Below are 19616 nucleotides of genomic sequence, written 5' to 3'. Positions count from 1 at the left end.
ACTCCAGTTTGAATTCAAGACTGGGATATCTAGGTTAGGGAATTACATTTGGGAGCGTGCACGTGCACAGTAACTTTTTCCCGGGAACGATGACAAGACATGAATTTCAGCACAAGGACTTTGGGAGCACCAGCAGTCTCACTGTGAACACTCCAGCAATGACGACAGATCCCTACAGAACCCAGACAGCTACGGCTGGTCAGCAGCTCTCAGGTTATCTGAGAAGTCGCCACGTTCATATTTGCATTATAGATCGGTATGCCTTATTTGGAACCATTACAGTTTATCCAGCTAATAATCTGCCTTTAAACACACAATATGCATTTTGAAATACCTACAAACATGTATTTGCGTAATAAATTGTAACCTTCCAAGCAGTTAGTATCATCTCTTATGACAGTTCCGCTGCATTTTTCAAAGTCCTTTTTGTTTTCTTAAATTTTCATGTGAACTTTGGGGGAAAATATAATTGAAGAAAAATTATGTTTCTGTAATGTGACAAACTGACAAAAACCAAGGTTCATTCCCTACCATTTTTTTTCCAAATTAGTTGTCTGATTTCATATGCAATACCCAAAACAGGACACTTTTCAAACAAAGAATCCTTCCAAAAATTGAATTTACTTCTAACAAAACCTTAGTCTCACTAAAATAATCATTTTGAATTAATTTGTTCTTCTGAAAGAGGTGTATTTTAATAATCTACAAGAAGAAAAGTGAAAAACTCTTGATAACCTTTTCTCATGCATAAGGAAGAACATTCATGTACTTTTTTTGCCATATGAATAAAATTGCAATTTCCTCCAGTCTGGGAAATTTGATCACTTTCTTAGTGTTTGGGAAGAATGGGAGAATTCAATTCAGATGGGCTTTTGGTAAAACCTTTTGTTGGGTAACGTTTTTTTGTTTTGTTTTGTTTTGAAATATCACTCTCTTCTATCCCCCAGTCTGTACAGAGCCCGAGAACTTAAGAAGGGCCGGAAGAGTGGAAAATGTATAGGTTTTTATCAGTGAAGTAGCCATCATTCCTGCTACAACTTTCTCCTGAGGAGCTTGAAGAAAGAAATTCCAGATTGTCCTTTTCACCGTCATCCAAGCCTTGATGGGAAGGACGGCAAGTTAAAAATCACAGGCTCTTGTTTTTCATCCAGACACCTTGCCTGTTACATTTGTAGCCAGAATGCAGCCAGAGCAATATGCTGCAACACTGAGAGCCCTGCCTTTGCAAATACTAAGGTTGTTCAAAAAGAAATCTGCAAAAAAATTGAAACAAACTGAAATTCTTTTTCTGTTCGTGTTCATTTTGTGCCTAGCCCCAGTGAGTACTTTTGAACCGGCCATTACAAATCTATCCTGATCCATCAATATTATAAGCACTGCAGCAGAATTAGAAAAAGGGGGTAAAGCAACCCCTTGGGGAATACAGCAGTTCATTAGAGACAGCTAGCTGGGGCTTTTTTCCTAATATTATCATTCCTTCTGTCTGCTGTTTTCCTAGGGCTCTCAAAGTCCACAGATGCAAAGACTGGGCCGGCCTCTCAGCTGCCGCTGTGTTCGGGTACCACCACACTGCGGCCAGGTGCTCTAAAATGTCCCCAACGGCAGGAGCTGAGACGCCGGCCTTTTCTGGCATCCACCCCGCACGCTTCCTGAGCAGAGCTACAGAAGTGCTCCAGCAGGCTCCATGCTTCTCAGTGCCCGCCTCCGCGCCTAGGACACGCCACTGCCTGAGCTTCACCTGGCAGAAGACCCCGCTGCTGAGGATGGGGACTGGGAAAGTCCCTGCCCCAGCTTCCCCACCTCTCCTCTCGCTTCCTCCCTGGCACACGTCACTCCGTGCAGTTCCTCACCGGCTTCTGCCACTGGAACGGGCCGTTCTTCATTCAGGAGCATGTTCATTTACCCGTGCACGGTGCTGAGTCCGACCCCGTGATAAAAACGGAAATGGTGGCTCAGCTGCCTTCAGCCCTCAGGAACAGATACATTCCTGGCGCAGCCTTCCTCACCGCGCCACCCCTCTAAACGCACATTGCTCCCCTCCTGGGACAGGCTGTAAATTGAAGAAGAGATGCACAGGCTTTCTCAGCATTCCCTAACCAATTTCTTTTTAATTTCACTGGTGCAAGAAACAGAGAAATGTACAGAAGTGGTTGTACCTTGTCCACAAGAGTAATGGTGTACCTGCATCCCATTTCCTCACACCTCTTCAACAATCTTTGGGACACAGTTTATTCCACAGGCTCTCTTGGACCTACGCTCCAAGCCAGTCTGCGAGCTGCACGTTTGCACAAGTATGATACTGAACCCAGCCCCTCTGAGGGGCTCAACAACCCTCAACAACTTCTGGCAGCTCCAGGCACCCTCTTTCTCTGCTCTGTGGATGTTCACCTCTGCCGCCGTTTATATGCCATTCCTCCTCCTCCTCCGGGCCATGGCTGGGTACCTCGTGTATACATCTCCCTTATGCCCACATCTGCTGCTTTTTTCCTATCTAGTCCATCACAGCTACCTTCTGAACAGAGACACCTTGCAGTTTGCCAGCTACTGCACAGCCTTTGTATTAGTGAGGGAAAAGATGGGACAAGGACTTTTTTCTAATGTGCTACAAGTAAAGACACCTGAGAACTGTCGTAACAACCTGCTAGCAAAAAGAAGGTTAAAACTATCCATTAAAATGCCTTATCATACAGTATTTGTGAAAACTGCTCTTACTTTCATTTGAAAGGAAATGCAGTGATTATCCCCTATTACAGACGCCTACAAATATTTACAAAAATAATGCAGCAGAGCAATTTTCAAAAAAGTTGTCATAGCTTAAAAATCCCCCTTACTTTGAATCTGTGTGGATTCTGCTTCAAGTACAGCCACTTTATTGCTGCTTCCTAGGCAGGAGTCCAGGTTGCTGATCTCCAATTATGCCAAGTCCCAGAGGGCTCGATCCTTCGCTGATGTAAGTCAATGTAGCACCACTGCGTTCGATGGAACGATGCCAGCTCACGCAGGCTGAGTAACAGCAGTGTACCCAGACAAAAGAAACCCACAACAATCCTCACACCCTTAATTTTGGGATTCTCCTGTGACACAGTCCTAAGACTCAGAAACCCACGCCCAAAGATCTGGCTGCAAAAGCACTCAGAGTGACCAGGGTCTTTAGACCACCACCGGATTTCCACGTTTCTCTCCGCAGAGAGTCACGGCCCACCAGTCACTGCCACAGCTCCATTTCTTAATTGCTTCTGCTCACTGGTTCTTTAAAAAAATGCCTTTTTCAGGGGAGTGGAGTGGCTTTTCCCCTGTGAATGCTGTCGGAATCTGAATGACATGCCAGGATTGTTGTGCCGGCAACTAACACGGGGGTTTACAACAAGCACTCCCTGGCTGGTATGCAGCAGGCAGGGACTTGTTCACTGTGTAAACTCACCTAATCAGCTTTAGGGCTCCTTGGTGGTGCAAAGTGGGCTGTATTCTCTACTTGTCAAACTGCTCCGTGCACGACTTTCTCTGGGGCCGGTGCCCAGCTACTCAGAAAACATATTTGCCCTTTTGGGGCTTGCCATGCCCCCAACAATCTACAAGAATGGCTGTACCTCTGGCATTAGCTGAGGCTACCTGACAGTTTTTTTTCTTTCAGGCCCTATTTTCATGTACTTCTAAGCCTGTCAAGTTTTACCTCTTTGGATTAGAAGTTCCCTGTTTCAGTGCTATTGGTTCTCTGAAGCTGTTCAGCTGGTTTCCAGGCTTCATTCTTAGCAAACATATTTTCTATGTTAAAATAATAACTATTTAAGAACTGTTTTTCTAAGGCGCTCCAATACTTTGAAGCAAAAACTTGAAATCTGCTCGTTGTGAACATATCTCATTCCGCCAAACTGCACAAATTTCTGAGCTATATGAAAAATATCTTCGTTCACACATATTGCAATTGTTAGCAGTACAGCAGGTAACATTCTCTGAAGTGTCTCTTTCGGCCTGTTCTAGGTCACAGCTGCACGTTTTGGAAAAGATTCCCTCTGTAAATGCATTTCCTGGCCTGAGAAAGCTAAGTAATTTGAGTATAGCAAAATGCATCTGTCATAGAGCAAAATGTAAGTATCTGCCACAGAGCATTCAAATTTAGTGATCTCTTTCATCAAGCCACCAAAACAATGATGACCCCATTCAGTGTGAGGACAGACTGATTCATGCTGGAGAAGTACATATACAGAAGTATAGAGAGAACCTTTCAGAAATTTTAGAATTTGGATATATGTAGTTGGGGCTAATTTCTGAAGGAAGAAAACACAAAATAACACTGAAAAAGAACCATGGATTAAATGAGGCAACAATCCTGTGGGAAGAATAGCACGTGATCTGGCAATTAAAGACCAGATCAGCTGTATGCATCAAGCAGGTAAGATAAAGACTGTATGGATAACCTCAACTCAAGCATCTCCTAGCTTTTGAGCATTTTAGTTTGCGACCTTTGCAGAGATTCTGGAAGCTTTTATCCCCTTCGCCTGGCTGCTTTCTGAGTTCTGGTGTTTGGTTTGGTAGTAACAGATTTTGCTTTATTTAAGTGCTTAGTTTTTGATAGGAGAATTCCATTTTAACATTTAAAGAATCAGAGCGAATAAGGATTTTATTGTAAAATACGTTTTTGTCTATTTAGCACCAGTTTCATAAGAACGATAGTCATCTTCAGCAAGCTTTTCAGTATCTGTGATCAAGTAGTGCTGATAGCTTACAGCAGTGAAAAATCACATTCACATCACTATTGTTTCAGCCCTGACTTTGGCCCTGGGATTTGCAGACTAGTTACATAAAGCTATTCCGGGCAGTACTGGACTGTAAGAGCATCTGAAACCAAAATGGCAAGTAAAAACCACTTTTTGAATGCCTCGTAAAACAATGAAAAGAAAAATAGTATCTGCTTCAGGTGAATCCTATAGGAAGGGGATATGAATGAGATTTTTCTCTAGAGAAATATTTTCTCTGTAGCTGTGATGTCACATGGCTTTGGCCAACTTCTCACTGAAACAGCCACGGATTCTGTTATCACCTTATCAATTCTCATAAGCACTGGGACTAAAGGAATATGTAGATTTTACTATCTGACTTCATAAATGCCTTGCTCCCCTCATATGTTGTCACATTTTCACTGTTAAAGACGCAAGCTAGTCTGAAATAAGCTTATGTTTTTCAAACACTTGATTTCACACACTACTATTATTTATGGTTAAGGCTTCACGGGGAAGACTGACCATCAGTCATGACTCAAAGATGGTCTCAGTGCTAGAAATACTTATATCCTTTTAAAGGCCACAGTTTTGACTAGCACTGAGCACCAGCACACAGTGGATGGTCATTTCCCTTCCTGTCCCCTGAGGCCATGTTAATCAGCCTTCGGCATCTCTGTCAGAAGGCATAAAAATGGGACTCCACATGCTGCACTGTGTAGCGCTGACAGATGCTGCCACGGAGGTGCTTCAGCTCATCCAGCGAAGCCCCAGACCCCGGTTCTTATCCTGATTTAAGAGGTATTTCCAGAATCCAGAGACATATAATGATGCAGAGGCCAGCTGGCCTCTCTACACATCAGGTGGTTTAAAAGGGTGTTACTGGTAGCCGAATGCTGACAGGATGACTGCAACTCATCATCTCCTTTGTAAGGTGGACCCTGAGCAGTCTCACAAAAAAGGTAACTACTATGGTTCACATAATGCTAGTATCCATCAGTTTATGACTGCTACCCTAGTTCCCTGAATACTTTTCAATGTGCTCCTACATATAGTTGTGGCCCCACAGGTTCATGAGAGGAGGCTGGAAAAGGGGAATGACAGTGCAGATCCCAATGGGTGGTCAGAAGAACACATCACATCTAAGAATGTCGCCAAACCATGAGGCGCTGGAACTGGGAAGGAGGACAAGAATGAACGTATTCAGAAGCAAACAAACAAGAACACAGAAGCAGAGAGGGAGAGATAGATAAAGTCTATCAAGAGGATTTAGCAGGAATATCAAAGCAGAACAAAACATAGAAGGCTGCACAAGGGACATAAACAAACTTTCTTTTTTTCAACAAGATAGCTATCCTTTTTCACACGCATGCAGTCCCGTCCAAATGTGCAGTCACACAAGTATTTTAAGCTGCTCTCTCCTGCCAACAACAGAGCTGTTATTACGGCAGCCAGTGCTACACCACCTAGACGAGCCCCCAGAGAAAGCCCTCTCACCTCTCGCTCGCTCACTGGCACACCAGCCGATTCCCTGCACGCCTTACTACGTGCTCTGCATGACGATTACATTTCAGTTAGTGCTTAAACCCTTTCAGGGGGTAACTTTAGCCCCCTTAAGCAGACACACATCTGCGTTATGCTGCATCTGCAGAATGGCAGAAACACAGCCCCGACTACAGAGACCTTGTTCAAACATGCTACAGGCAGACCATGAGATAATATCACACAATTGAACAAGTACCAATACACTTTTGATCTTGAAATTCTGTTTTTCATGCTATGTTAGAATCACTTGATTCAAAGTTGCAAAGTGTCATTTTAAGCCAGCTGATCGAAATGCACGTTGTTAATTAATGTTATAATTTTATTGCTCTCAATACTCAGTGGCCTGTAACTTTGTAGCTAATAACTGACATTAAGTAGTTGGGTTGTTTCTTTTATACTTTTGAGCATGGAAATACACTTAAAAAGTTACGCAAATACTTTGGGGTAGAGATCGTGCAATATGCAGTGCTTTCCTTAACAAATCTCAAGCCAGTTTAATATTCAAGTTTGCTATTACACAAAGCAGTATGCTGACCAACAAGCAATCATCACTACATTACAGACAGAGCAAACATTAAAGCTTTAAACAATAACGCTGTCAAAATACTTAGAAGAAATTAGTTTATCACACGTAGCAAAGATGGGTTTCTTGAGACTTCTAATGAAAGCTGATACAGCCATTACCTGATTACTGTAATGTACACTCAATCCTTAATACACAGGTCCTCTTTAATGATCTTTGTTTTATGGCTACAGCCATCCTAGGAGAAAGTCAGGAGGTGGGAAGGGAAACTATTGCTTCTTGCTTTTGTTTAAACCAGTTCTAATGGGGTTGTGACACAGAAGAATGCTAATTAGAGACTGATGTTTCTTTCTTGGCCCTGATTACAAGACATGGGTCAGACTTACAGAGGTCAGCAGTATTTGATGTCCTGAGGGCAAAATGGGACAAAATAATGCTATTCGAGATTGCCCCAGGGGCTGGGCCAGTCCTCTGCAGTCCCAGGGACTAATGGTTGGCATATTAAGATGGTCTGAATCCACATTCACTACTTCAGCTGTGCTGAAGCAACTCCTGCTACGAATAAGGAGCTGTGCCCTGGCATCTGCATGTAAATGACGATCCTGGTCTTCAGCAGCAAATGCATGGAGACGGTAAAAGATGCATAAGGGATCTGGTAATTATTTCTCAAGTTTGTTATAGCAAACTGCACTCTGTTGTTATTTTGCTGCTGGCTGGTGCTAATAATTTGCTCTACGTTTTTAAAGAATAGACCCCCAAAAGAAATTTGCTGGCATCTGGCTCAATCAAAATGAAAGAAGTCATAATAAGGAAACTGTCTTTCAGTTTCAGAAAAAGTGAGGACTGTGTTCCCTGAATGTAGATTTTTTTAATGACTTTGGATTTTGCAGATTGTAGTCATTATACAGCTATTTATGAGGAAGTATTGTTGTTATCTTTGTCAACAAAAAAACCTTGAGAGCACTGTCTGTCACCTAGAATTAGTATTGCCACAAAATAAATGCTCTCTCAATATTTTTGTAATGTTTTCACAGGATCATTAGAGAACCTGAACCCCACTATTAGTGCAAATTAAAAATTATATAATAGTGCTGCCTGTGAAAGGGTGTTGTTTCTACAGTTGTCAAAGACCTCAGACACTGCTAATTTTGTTTAACAATACATTATTTTCGTTTAGTAATTTTAGACAAATTGCAGGTGTTATCTTATGATTCTTTAAATGCCAGTGTTATTGTAAAAGCACTAGTGTGAGTGAATAAACAGTTGCCTAAAATGGGTATTGATTTTGCATCTTTAAAAGCAAGACAGAGAGAACTCCAATAATATGTTTACCTCAAAAATACAAATTTCTTCACGAACCATTCAATTCATGCTGCAAGTTTTAGAGCTCTGTATCTCTTTGGAGAGAGTTCCTACTGTGTATCATTTATTTCTCATGTAAACTCACAGGTTAAATGGTACATTAGTCTTCTTCTGAATCAGAAATTAAATGTATCCTTTGGGAATGCTTCTAAATATTTTGACTTTAATGACTAGCGCTTTTTAGCCTTTCTCTTCATTAAAGTCAGTTTTAGAATTAGCTTTTTGTGCTTCCCCCATTGTTCCATCTCCTGTGTGGAGTATCTCTGCTGCGAAAACCCACTACTGTCAAATCCTTAGCAGACTGTAGACGAATGAAAAAGTTCAATGAAACAGGAACAATCAACCTTCCTGTTCATGCCACGCTGTGACCATAGAACAATGGAGTCAAGGTAGACCTTTAGGGTATGGAAAAGAAATATGAAAGGGGTATTAAGGTCACACCTTTTCCTATCATATAAAATTCATAGTTGTGTATAATTCTATCTATATTTGTGTGTTTCATTTCTTGCTGCGGCTTTCTAAAAGGTCCCTTTATATCTTGAGCTTTTAGCACTACTCATCTCTGTCGTCATCAGATCTGTACTTCAAATACCTGTCTGCATCCTGCTCTTCCCAAAATGGTATCCTTGAGTCTATGGACAATATATGCTTCCCATGCTTAAAGAGGTCCACATCATGCCTCCGGATTTAGTCCACTGTTCGCTTTGACTGATGTTCTTCCTCGGTCACTGTACCCAATGGCTATCATTTCAGAACCTTCAATCTACCTCCCTTCCGCTGGGATTGAACTAACTCAGCAAACCCTGTCATTTTTCCTAGATAAATATTGGAAGTTTCCCAATGACTTTGTTTCCAAAGGTACACTTCAAAACAAATACATACATGTACATGTATGTATGGCATCCGTTGGCCTGTGCTGCAGTCCTGGGGAAGAACAAACTTTATTTGTCAATAACATAATGCTCATTAGAGTTCAAGTCTCAAATAGGTGTGAATGACATCTTAAATGTTCTTATTTATCTTACTTATCTCCCTTGACTCAGATTTAGATGTTTACAAGGTCAGGTAAGGGGAGATGATTCCAACCCATAGTGCCCAAACGATCCAACCACCATTAGGATGCTGATGTGTCAGATGCTGTAAGAGAGAGCAAGCAGGGAAATACCAGGCCCCAGAAGCATAATCCAAGATTAGATTATTGTTTTTTGGTATTAAAAATATTATATTTTTATAAATAATAATAATTGGATTATTATTATTTGACTCAAAATTCAAATACTGATCAGAATAACAGTAGGCATAACTTAAGAGGCAATACAACTAGCAAGCGTGAAAAGCGATGAGAAGAGGAAGATGGGAGAGGATATGAATAACAGTAATATGCTCACGTTCATAGCAACTATGCACTATGGAGTAGTTCTGAATCAATCAAAGTTGTTTTAGTTTTTATTAGGTCTGTTCTATGGATGAGCTCTTTATCTATAAATAAAATCATCTCTCCTTGATTGCCAGTCAACAAGGGTACCTTTGGCCAGATGTCTTTAAGCATCATAGTTAAGAGGTGGATTTTGAAGAAGAATCTAAAAGGCAGAAGCCAGATGGATGATAGATATAGCAAGTTAAAAAGCAGTTGGGATGGAGTAGTTCTTTGTGGAAGAAAAGAAAACTGGTGTTGCCATGGGAGGGAAAAGGTGGACATGATTTTGTTCAGTGGTTGTGAGTCTGTCAAAGGGACACAGTAGACTGCTCCTTCTGTCACCATGGAAGAGTCTGCTCCAGTTCTAAGTACAACTCACTGTATTACATGTCTTCAAGAATCTCTAGTATGTCTTTTTTCCACCACTAGTATGTAAGTCTTTTTTCCTCCATCAAAGGCCTGATAACATTTCCTTCTAGTTAAGTCTTAATGCAAAGATGAGTAAGTATGCTAATAGTAACATATTAGTATAATTACCGTAATTACACTAGCCCAGCTTGCCTTTCATCGATAAAACACCATGGAGCTTTCACAACCGATGCACGTACAATCACACGTTCTTCACTGACCCTGTTGTGTTCTCCCTCTATAATATTAAAGAGGGAGAAAGGGAGCAAAAGAAGAGAAGGCAGAAATGTATGCTGGTCAGAGAAAGTAGTCATGTCCCAGAATAAAATCCAGCAGAACCATTTTCTCTGTTTTAATACTTTCCTCTGGTTCAATAGAATTTTCTCTGTTTACTATTTATTTTCCCTATAGCTTTTTAGTTTTTTCACTATTCATCAATGTATCATACAATCTATTATATTACATCATCAATGATACATGGATCAAGTCAGACTTTTCAGGATTACATCTCCAACATTTGTTTCTCCTTGCTATGTTCTGTTATTATTTACTGAATTTTAAAAAATACACTTTAAATTCACATTTACTGCTATATTTCTGAAATCTCTCTTTTCTCCAAAGTAACTATAATTCCTGGACGCTTCCGCCTCATTTTTATGTGATTTCAATGGATTATCCATTATGCTGATAATGTAACAATGAAGACAAAAACCAGACTGAGTTACTTCAGGGTCAGAAATCTGTCCTACAACTTTAGATCACCCTGCTTTGGGGCACTGGAAGACATCAATTACGGCGTTAAGAAGGTCCTGCAGTCTTAATAAACACCGCAAGGTTACTCCTCCAGACTTGTGCCTTTTCCTTTACCCTGCCACTCCAAACCCTGCCAGTACTCGCAACAGGGGAAATGGCACCCTCACAGCTGTCCTCTGCTGTGCTTCTAGGAATCTCCCTCAGCTGGATCCAGGATACCATCATGTCTTTAATTTATTCTTTTCCTTTTATCTGGTGTAAAGGAACAAAACACCTGAAGCGCTCATCTTCTCTCTCTTCATTAAGGATAATGTATTCACATCTCTCTGAACAAAAGGGGCTAATACTATATGTGTATTGTACTAGGGAAAGAATAGCACCTCTTGCATTTCTGGAAAGTTTAAAAATATCCAAGTCAAAAGCAACCAAGTTTCCAATACCTCTTCTAGTCCCTGTCTTGGAAGAGGAATTGCCACGAGAAGTACTATTAAAGATTGCCAAACAAGAGATTTCTGAAGATCATTTTTGTACACTGGGTGTATATTTAAAAGTTCTTTTAAAATTGTTAGGAAAAGCCTTAGAATTCATGGGGATCTGCATATACACGTATGTCTTTAATACCATTTAATTCCTCCAGTGCCTTTTACCTGCAATTTAAAAGAATTTATCTTGTAGGCTCTGAAATAGACCTAGCAGGCAGGGAAGTCTGCTGGCTCAATAATAGCTATAAAAGTCAGATATCATAATGCCTCCATTTCATTAGGAAGATATCTGTCTCCTTAAGGTTGTTGCTGGTTATGACCCAAGAAAAAGTGGATACTTGGCTTGATACAGCATAGAAAACATAAGCTCTATATTAATTTTCAGAGGCTGTTTCTATTTTGAAAGGGCAGCATTCTCAGTTTTAGTTGTACATTGTTTGATTTGGGAGTAAAGGGAATATATGATTCAGTCCCTATAATTTGTAAAAAGCATCAACAATTTTAACCTGAATTTTCCCTTCAGTTGTACTCTCATCTCAGCTAAAGCTTCTTGTTTGATGTTTTCCTCCCCTGCCTATGACCATCCTTTAAAACACTTGAGATGAAGTCAGGTAGATCAAATAGAATATGGTATCATCTGTGTACGCTCTAACAGCATTAGCAGACATCAGTGAGGGGAATGGATTACTTCCCCATTCAACTTAAATTCATTTTTATCCTTAGGTGTCATACACATATGAAAGATTAAGGATCAAGGGGACTGAGTAACATTAATTGCAGAGGTTTAGGTATCATTTAGCCTAGCAACAGCAGATACTTAGACAAATAAAGGTTTTGTTTTAGATGTCTATACATTGAAAGGGAAGCGCAGTATGTCAGCTGGTCTAACTCACTCTTCCCAGCATCCGTTTGGTGGTGGGGGTTACAATTGCAGTACTTTACCTGAAATCTAGAGTGAGAATCATATTTTGCTAAGACATTAAGGTTCTCCTGCAAAGCCCTGTTACTTTCTCCATACAACAGAAGCTATGCTAGTGTTCAGTCATGTTGTGAACAGTTCATCTAGCTAATCCTACGTATTTATTTTGCCTTATAACTTGTTTCCATTTATTATAAACTTTTCTTCCTCTGTAATAAATTGACTGTCTTTTTTTTTTCTTTTAATTTTTTCTGATTCTAAACCTTTCAATAAGCTTCATTTGCTGCTTCTGCTGGGCCACCTAAACTATGCCTTGTGTATTATACCTCAGGGTAGACCATTAACTCCTACGTCTTTGATTTAGCTGCAGTCTCAGTCAGATTCCTGCATCATTTTATCTCCCTCGATTATTTCTGCCAGTTTGAAACTCAGCTTTGGTTATGCCTCCTTAAGCTTTAGAAGAAAGTACATTTCTTTTCCTTTGACCTCATTTTCTCACCTGACAATAGCTGGCTCTTTACCGATGTCTCCTCAAGCCATGTTTCTGCCATTTAGTACTAAGGATAGCATTTCCATGTTTCAGCAAAGGCAGCTGTTTGTGTTCCTATCAAGTTCAGATTCATCCTATGCATCTGTTCGTGCAATACAGGGTTCAGTGCCAAAACAATTTGGGAATTTGTATTGGAGCTAGAAAGCCTTTCTACTGTCTTGATAGCTTAGCTGTATTTGCTTCCACAGTATCAATATAGGTCAGGCAATTCTGCATTCCTTAGTACCTTTCTATGTTCTCTTCTGTGCTCTGTATCACTGCTGGCCATTGGTTTCTAATTAAAGATGTTCACATATAATGATATATTCATCAAATAGCTGGCAATATTTCTGTTACTATGCAAAAGTTCAGATTAACTTCCAGGCTAAACCTACAGTTCAACCATTTTTATATTTAATTCAATACTAACTTCCTTCACACTTCAGACATTTAATCCAAGTTCACATTCATACCCTTCTCAGAGTCATGTCCAGTACTCTGTAACATTAGCAGTCCTTTCAGAAACATTAAAATATCTTTCTTTTATTAACTACGGCCACCAAAGCTTAATTCTTAATGCTCTTCAGCTTAGATGGTCCATGATTTGCTTGTGTCAGTAGTTTTACTTCAGTGTAATGCTCATCAACCCACCTCCTTCACTGCAGATTCATCAAAAAAGCATCCGATTTAAACAAAAGAGGAAGCTGGCCTGGCAACTCTGGAGATCAAAGGGCACTAATGTATTTACAGGAGCCGAACATGCAATCACATGATCTTCTATCATATTTAGCTGTGTAATGTGTCTCACATTTTACTCGGGGAGGCCAGCTTTACAGTAAAGTTAGTCCTTCAGTTTTGGTACCCATTTAGTCCCACCTGAGTGCAGAAACCAGGTGATGTGCTAACTGCTGTCACGATTTTTTTTCAGTGTGTACATATCTGTCTTCAACTCTTACCAAGGCACCCAAACCACATCAAAGTGTATCAAGCCGCAATTACTGTTGAATCAAGACACCAATACCAATTTTCTTCATCTCCCCAGTTTATTTTCAAAAATGACTATATAGATCAGAATCCTTTTCACTAAAAAAAAAGAAAAAAAGGGAGGGGGGGGAGAGAGAGAGAGAGAGAGAGAGAGAGAAAGAGAGAGAGAGAGAAAGAGAGAGAGAGAGAGAGAGAGAGAGAGAGAGAGAGAGAAGCATCCTGACTGTATCTACTGCAGAATAAGAATGACTCAGAACCTTATTTTCTTAGCAGTGCTTTGGAGCCCTGTGGGTCGCTATGGGCTGTGCAGACTAATGCCTGAGAAGATTTTGTTCTCTTTAAAGAGTTTGCCTTGTGAGTATCAGATGGGCTTCAGTGCATACACAAAACAGTCTGATAAAGGAGTCCAGATGCAATAAAACCATAAAGGGTAAGTGGAAAAGCAAAGATCTGAGCTTGGCACTTGGCCTAACCAGAGCCAGAGGAGCATTTCAAAAGCTTCATGGAGGAGGACTGGCAGGGAGAGAGATAAGGAAAACGAAATGCCATTTTGTTGCTTTGGTTGGGTGAGATGGTATTTGCCAAAGAAGGAAAAGGCAGATGAGCACGGCTGTCACTACCAGCACAGAGAAGGCAATTGGTATTACCTTGACTAGAGTGTGGTTCTGATAAATGGGGTGGCGCTAAGCAGTAAAAGAAGTTAAGAGTAAAGGTAAGGAACTTCAACAATACGGTGGGGAGCTGTGGCCAGTGGGGAGATGAAAGGAAAGGGTTGAGGAGGCCGGACATTCTGGTGGTGAGGAGAAAAGTTCAGAGTGGCATTTTTGGTGATTTTTGAGACATTATTTCACGTTCCATGGTCATGGTCTCTTCATATTACTTAACCATTCCTCATTTTCAAAGTATCCAGGCTCCTCTGACCCAACACTGCCTAGGAATCCAAATACCTAACATCTACTGAAGTAAAAGGCAAGTGACCTGATACCTCCAGGAACGAGAGTCCAAACGAACGAAGCTTTTGAAAACACGATTCCCTCACCCGTAAGACACTTCTGCTGTTCTGCCTCCCTTTCCATCCCTGACGCTCTTTCTCAGTGCACATAGCTGTGCCCTGAATGTCAGCATTCACAACCTCAACAGCACAGACTTTCTGCCTCATGAGAGAATGTCCCCTGAATTATCTTCGGTTTTGCATTAGTGTAATGCACTAAGAGCTTTTATTTTATTTATTTTGGCTGGGTAGTGGGTGTGGATTAACAGTACATAATACTGCTTTACTCCAAGGCTGTTGTATGATCTCTTGCTTTACAGTCCAGCTACTGGTTGGAATTTCCCAAAGGCTCCGCACTCGCCTGCAGCTGGGAGGAGATTTTCAGAAGAGTTCTGCTCCCATTTAAGCACCTAAATAAATGTCAAGATTTTCCAGGAGCCCCGCACGTTGAGTGCTGTGTAGAGTGTCACTATGAGATCAGCTCTTGAAAATTCAGCCCTATGGAGTGGAAATTATGCTATTTACCATTTGTGATGCTTTTTCAGATGAGATTTAAAATCATTCCTAAAATCTGTTATCATTAGAAAACATACAGAACTCTGTACCACATAAATAATTACACTTCTGCCTGCCCCTCTTTATCTGCAACTTTCTGCAAAGAAGAGACTTCTTCCCTAATAGAGATTGGCCCAATCATTTGGGATCCTGAATTCCTATGGTTCCTAAGTGACTCACCAGAGGCAGTGGGGAGGACTAGATCCATACTACAACTGGCACAGATGCCTGAAGTGGTGGCTTCATTTCCACACCTGATGCTATACTTTAGGATCTATGCTAGTGGAGATTTGTATAAGTTATTATTAATGCCATTATGTCAGTTGCATTGTTCAAATGGAGTCAAATAATTTCATCTTTCTAAGAGCTGAACCAATTCCTGAATTACTATCTAAATTATTAAGTAATCTGCATTCAAACTTTTTACAGTATAGCTTGGTTTATAGTTTGGGGGTAAGGATTTCATGATATAGGAATGCCACATTAATTTTACATTTAATAGTGATATTTCATTGCTTCTAAAACTTTTTGCACTATCTCATTTCTTGTAGCCATTCCTAAGCCATGCTTTTATCTGCCAAGATGACATGTTCAAAGAGCTCTGGCAAAGCTTATACGAAAAACTTATATGAAAAATAAGGAGGCTGGGCAGCACTTGCCATATGTGAGAAAGATAAAGCAGAGTGTTTTAAAAGCCAGTCCATTATGGAATAATTCCTGCAAACTGTAGCAGTAATCAATGAGTGAGTAACATGCAGTATTTGGAAGCGTACAGCAGTCAGCAAACTCTATGTATAGCTTTGTTACTGTAAAACAAGAGGGAGTCCTGTACCCATTCACTGATACTGGGCATTAACAGAGGCCCCTAGTTAATGATGTCTCTAGTGCTTGTATCATCCGGTTCTAATCTGAAATACGACTGTGTAAAAAATAGCACCTTCCTTCTTGTGTACATTCATGGGAGAGAGAAGCAAATTTCCATACGAGCTGCTTGGGCTGGGAAACCAGTTATGATTAATTCAGGGAGCATGGACCACACTGTCCCAGAGAAACGAAGGCTTTGGCGCACACCAGGAAGGACACACAATGTAGCTAGAGGGCTCAGGTGGCTTTCCTCTAGTGCTGGGGCAAGCAGGACGGCACCCTTATCGCATCCCCTCTAAAAATTTTTGAAGCCGTTCCTACACCGCCCTGGGAACAGGATACGTGTGACTTGTTCCCTTAGTGTATTGGGACGAAAGCGCGTACTCTGCTCTGATCTAGATCCAAATAAACCTCTCCAACTTGTGTACTATCAGTGGAATTGTTCACTACATTGCTCACTCAGCCCTGCCAGCCAAAACCCCTGACAATACCACTGACCTGCAAAACCTGTTTTATTACATCTCCACCAGCTCCTTCTCTTTTTAGGAAAGTGTTCAGTATTTCTTACACTATGTATGTACAGCACCTAGGACAGGAGATGACCGACGTTAATTGGGAACTCTGTGAGATAATACAGTTCATCTTAAAACAAAGAAACAAATAAAAAAGGTGCTGAAATGAATGAAAAGAACAGAGATGTGACCTTCAGAGCCCAGCCAAATTTGGAAAACTGGCCAGGGAACAGTAGCATTTTAACTTGTAAATGGAAGGAAGCTGATCTGTTTACATTATTAGCAACAAATATAAGAAACCATGAAGATACTTTTACATGAAATATAACTATGCTTTAAAACTCAAGGTTGTTTTAGCATTGCCCTTCAAAGATCCCAGAGAGAATCATCTTATTGAAATGCATTAAAACTAGTGGGTTTTTTTCATGAACTACTTCCAACAGGATGAAGAAAGTAACTGAGAAAGGGAAGCCTTTTCTAAGTAAACTTACACTTGCTACCCAGGGAGTCCACCCCTCCACTGGAGAGCTTTTAGGTATGTTCAAACTGAAAAAAGTTTAAAAACACTGTTAGGACAACGGGTCTATTCACCTGAGAAAGGCATGCAGAGATCTTTAAATACACTCAATATTCTGAATGCTGACTTTTTAAAAGTGCTTAGACAGAGTGAAACTTCTCAGTCCTGCTTTCTGTCATTTGTCTTAGATAACCTGTTTTCCAAATTGAGAGCATCTAGAATTTGGCTAGCAATACTGAGGACTTCAGCTCATCTGACAGCTCTGAGGCAGGTAGTATCTTCCTCCTGATCATCTCATATAACATGCCCTGGCCTTGTTGTCCTGTCAAGAACACAACTTTATTACAAAATATGACTCAAATGACTGCTGATTCAAAATAAAGAGAAAGAATCCAATTAAAAGAACAGTAACAGTATGTGTTAATGTTACAAATGCCTTAACACTAGACCAGCTACTCTAGAAAAAAGATGCTCAAGCCATCGCCACCTCACAGTCTGTCTGATTCAAGATCCTACTTTCAGGCAAAGTAGGATCTTCCCCAAAGGCACTTGTGTTTTATTCTTGCTTAAAGACTGCGGCCTAATGGCCTTAGAACTGGACAGCGAGCACTAGGCACCCAACTCTGCACTGAAAATAGCTTGATTTTCAGATATGAATGATCTCTGTGAGTCCTACTGAAGTGGGTGGCTTGCCACTCTGGATAGCAGGGCATTTTATGTGTCTGGCTTTACTGTTATTTGCATTTTATGGTCACATTAATCAAGGGTGTTTGCGCCATTCAAAGAAAATGCATGTAAACCGTGCAGTGTTGCCAAAATACTTGCCAAAACACTATGAATGTATTTAAGCATCTAAGTGTGAGCATTTCTCTCCTCACCATTCTTTTAACATATGAATAGTCTTAGCAGGAAGTGTCAAAAGAAGCAAGGCTCATCTTTCCTCATTACTCCTTCTTAACTTAAGGTACCATGAATATCAAACGTGAATTATCGACAGGTTAAGATTGATCTGTCACAATGGCATTAAGAATTTATTATTTATTTCTGGAAAAAAAGGCAACTTTTATAGATGCTTAAAATGCTTTTATTTCGTGAAAAAGAAGCAGATGAAAAAGACAAATGCTGAATGCGCATAAAAATAAGCATGGGATTGCATTTCTTTTTCCTCACTTTCCTAAGGAAAGGAGAGTGTTAAACTGCCATCCACTAAAAGCAGCGATTTTATGCTGAGGTCTCCAAGTCAGTGAATTTACATTTCGTAAGAACACCCTGAGGGGCTTTCAGCTACTTTGCTTAAAAGGTAGACAGATACATTTACAGCAGTGCATGCAGAGCTCCATGCACTAACATGGCCACATAGCTACACATTCACGTTCTGGCACATGTGTGTTAAGGGTGACTTAGTTCTAGGCAAGTAATGCATAAGGACACTTTTATGTGTTGGTTGGGAATATAGTTCAGTGAAGAATGTGACTGTAATTACCTGTAACGAGGGTATAAATTTCTAATCCTTGCTTTGCTGGCTGAATTTTGCTTGTGTTTCTAAGCATTTACATTTTACAATTGCCTTATTTATAGCCTGAAATTTGGTATACTAGTTTTTCATGCATTTGAAATGCTTTTTATTCCATTTGGTAGGAAGCTACTGCCTTCACAAACTAGTCTTTCATAAAAAACTAAAAACAATTTAGTTTAAAATATTCTTAATGATATAATAATAGATTATTAGAGATTTTCACTTTGAATACATTAATCATATAAATCTTCTTTTTCTTATTTTGCAGAAATAGAAGCCTTAGATCATTGTGTACAAATTCATACAGTTGCTACAGAGAAATCATTTTTGTAGATAAAAAAACCCCTTTCCTATATTATCGCCCCAAAGTGTGTTGTATCTGCTATACAGAGATACAATAACAAATCCAGCATATCAATTCACCCATAGTTTCAATCACCCATAGTAGAAGCTACATTTCAAATTGCCTGTCCGAATAGCTGTTTCACTTCCCCACAAGCGTCAGCTGAGCAAGTTTGGGTCCACACTGTCATTCAGATTCGGACTAGGGTATCCTGAAATGCACCTTCAGGGGTGGAGCTTTCCAAGACAAGACACTGGGAAGGTCTGAATGTTGCTAGACTTAGACATGTGGACACAGAGTAAGGTGGACCTCTCACAATTACTATAATTGTGGACTGATGTCTGGATATAATATGGCTCATCTGCACACAAAAAAGTATCTGGGATAAAGACTACCCTAATTCTCTGCTTATTCAGCACCTACCATACTGGCATTGCAGTTTGAGTCTAGGCCGCCTAGTCATTGCAGAAATAATATATCCCAGTTGCTGCTCTACTCTGCAGGTAGAGCAATGCATGCCTTCTGATAAGATTTTAAATCATTTTAAGAATATCTCTAATCGACTGAAGTCAATGCTTACGGGGGTCCCCCTGCCTCACCACAGTTAAATTCTAAATCTATTTAGCAAATTTAAATGCACCTTTGGCGTTGACCTGACTTTCCTCAATGAGGAATCAGCCC

Source organism: Rhea pennata, chromosome 4, assembly GCF_028389875.1.
Source record: "Rhea pennata isolate bPtePen1 chromosome 4, bPtePen1.pri, whole genome shotgun sequence".
Taxonomy (NCBI): Eukaryota; Metazoa; Chordata; class Aves; order Rheiformes; family Rheidae; genus Rhea; species Rhea pennata.
This window is presented reverse-complemented; position numbering follows the sequence as displayed.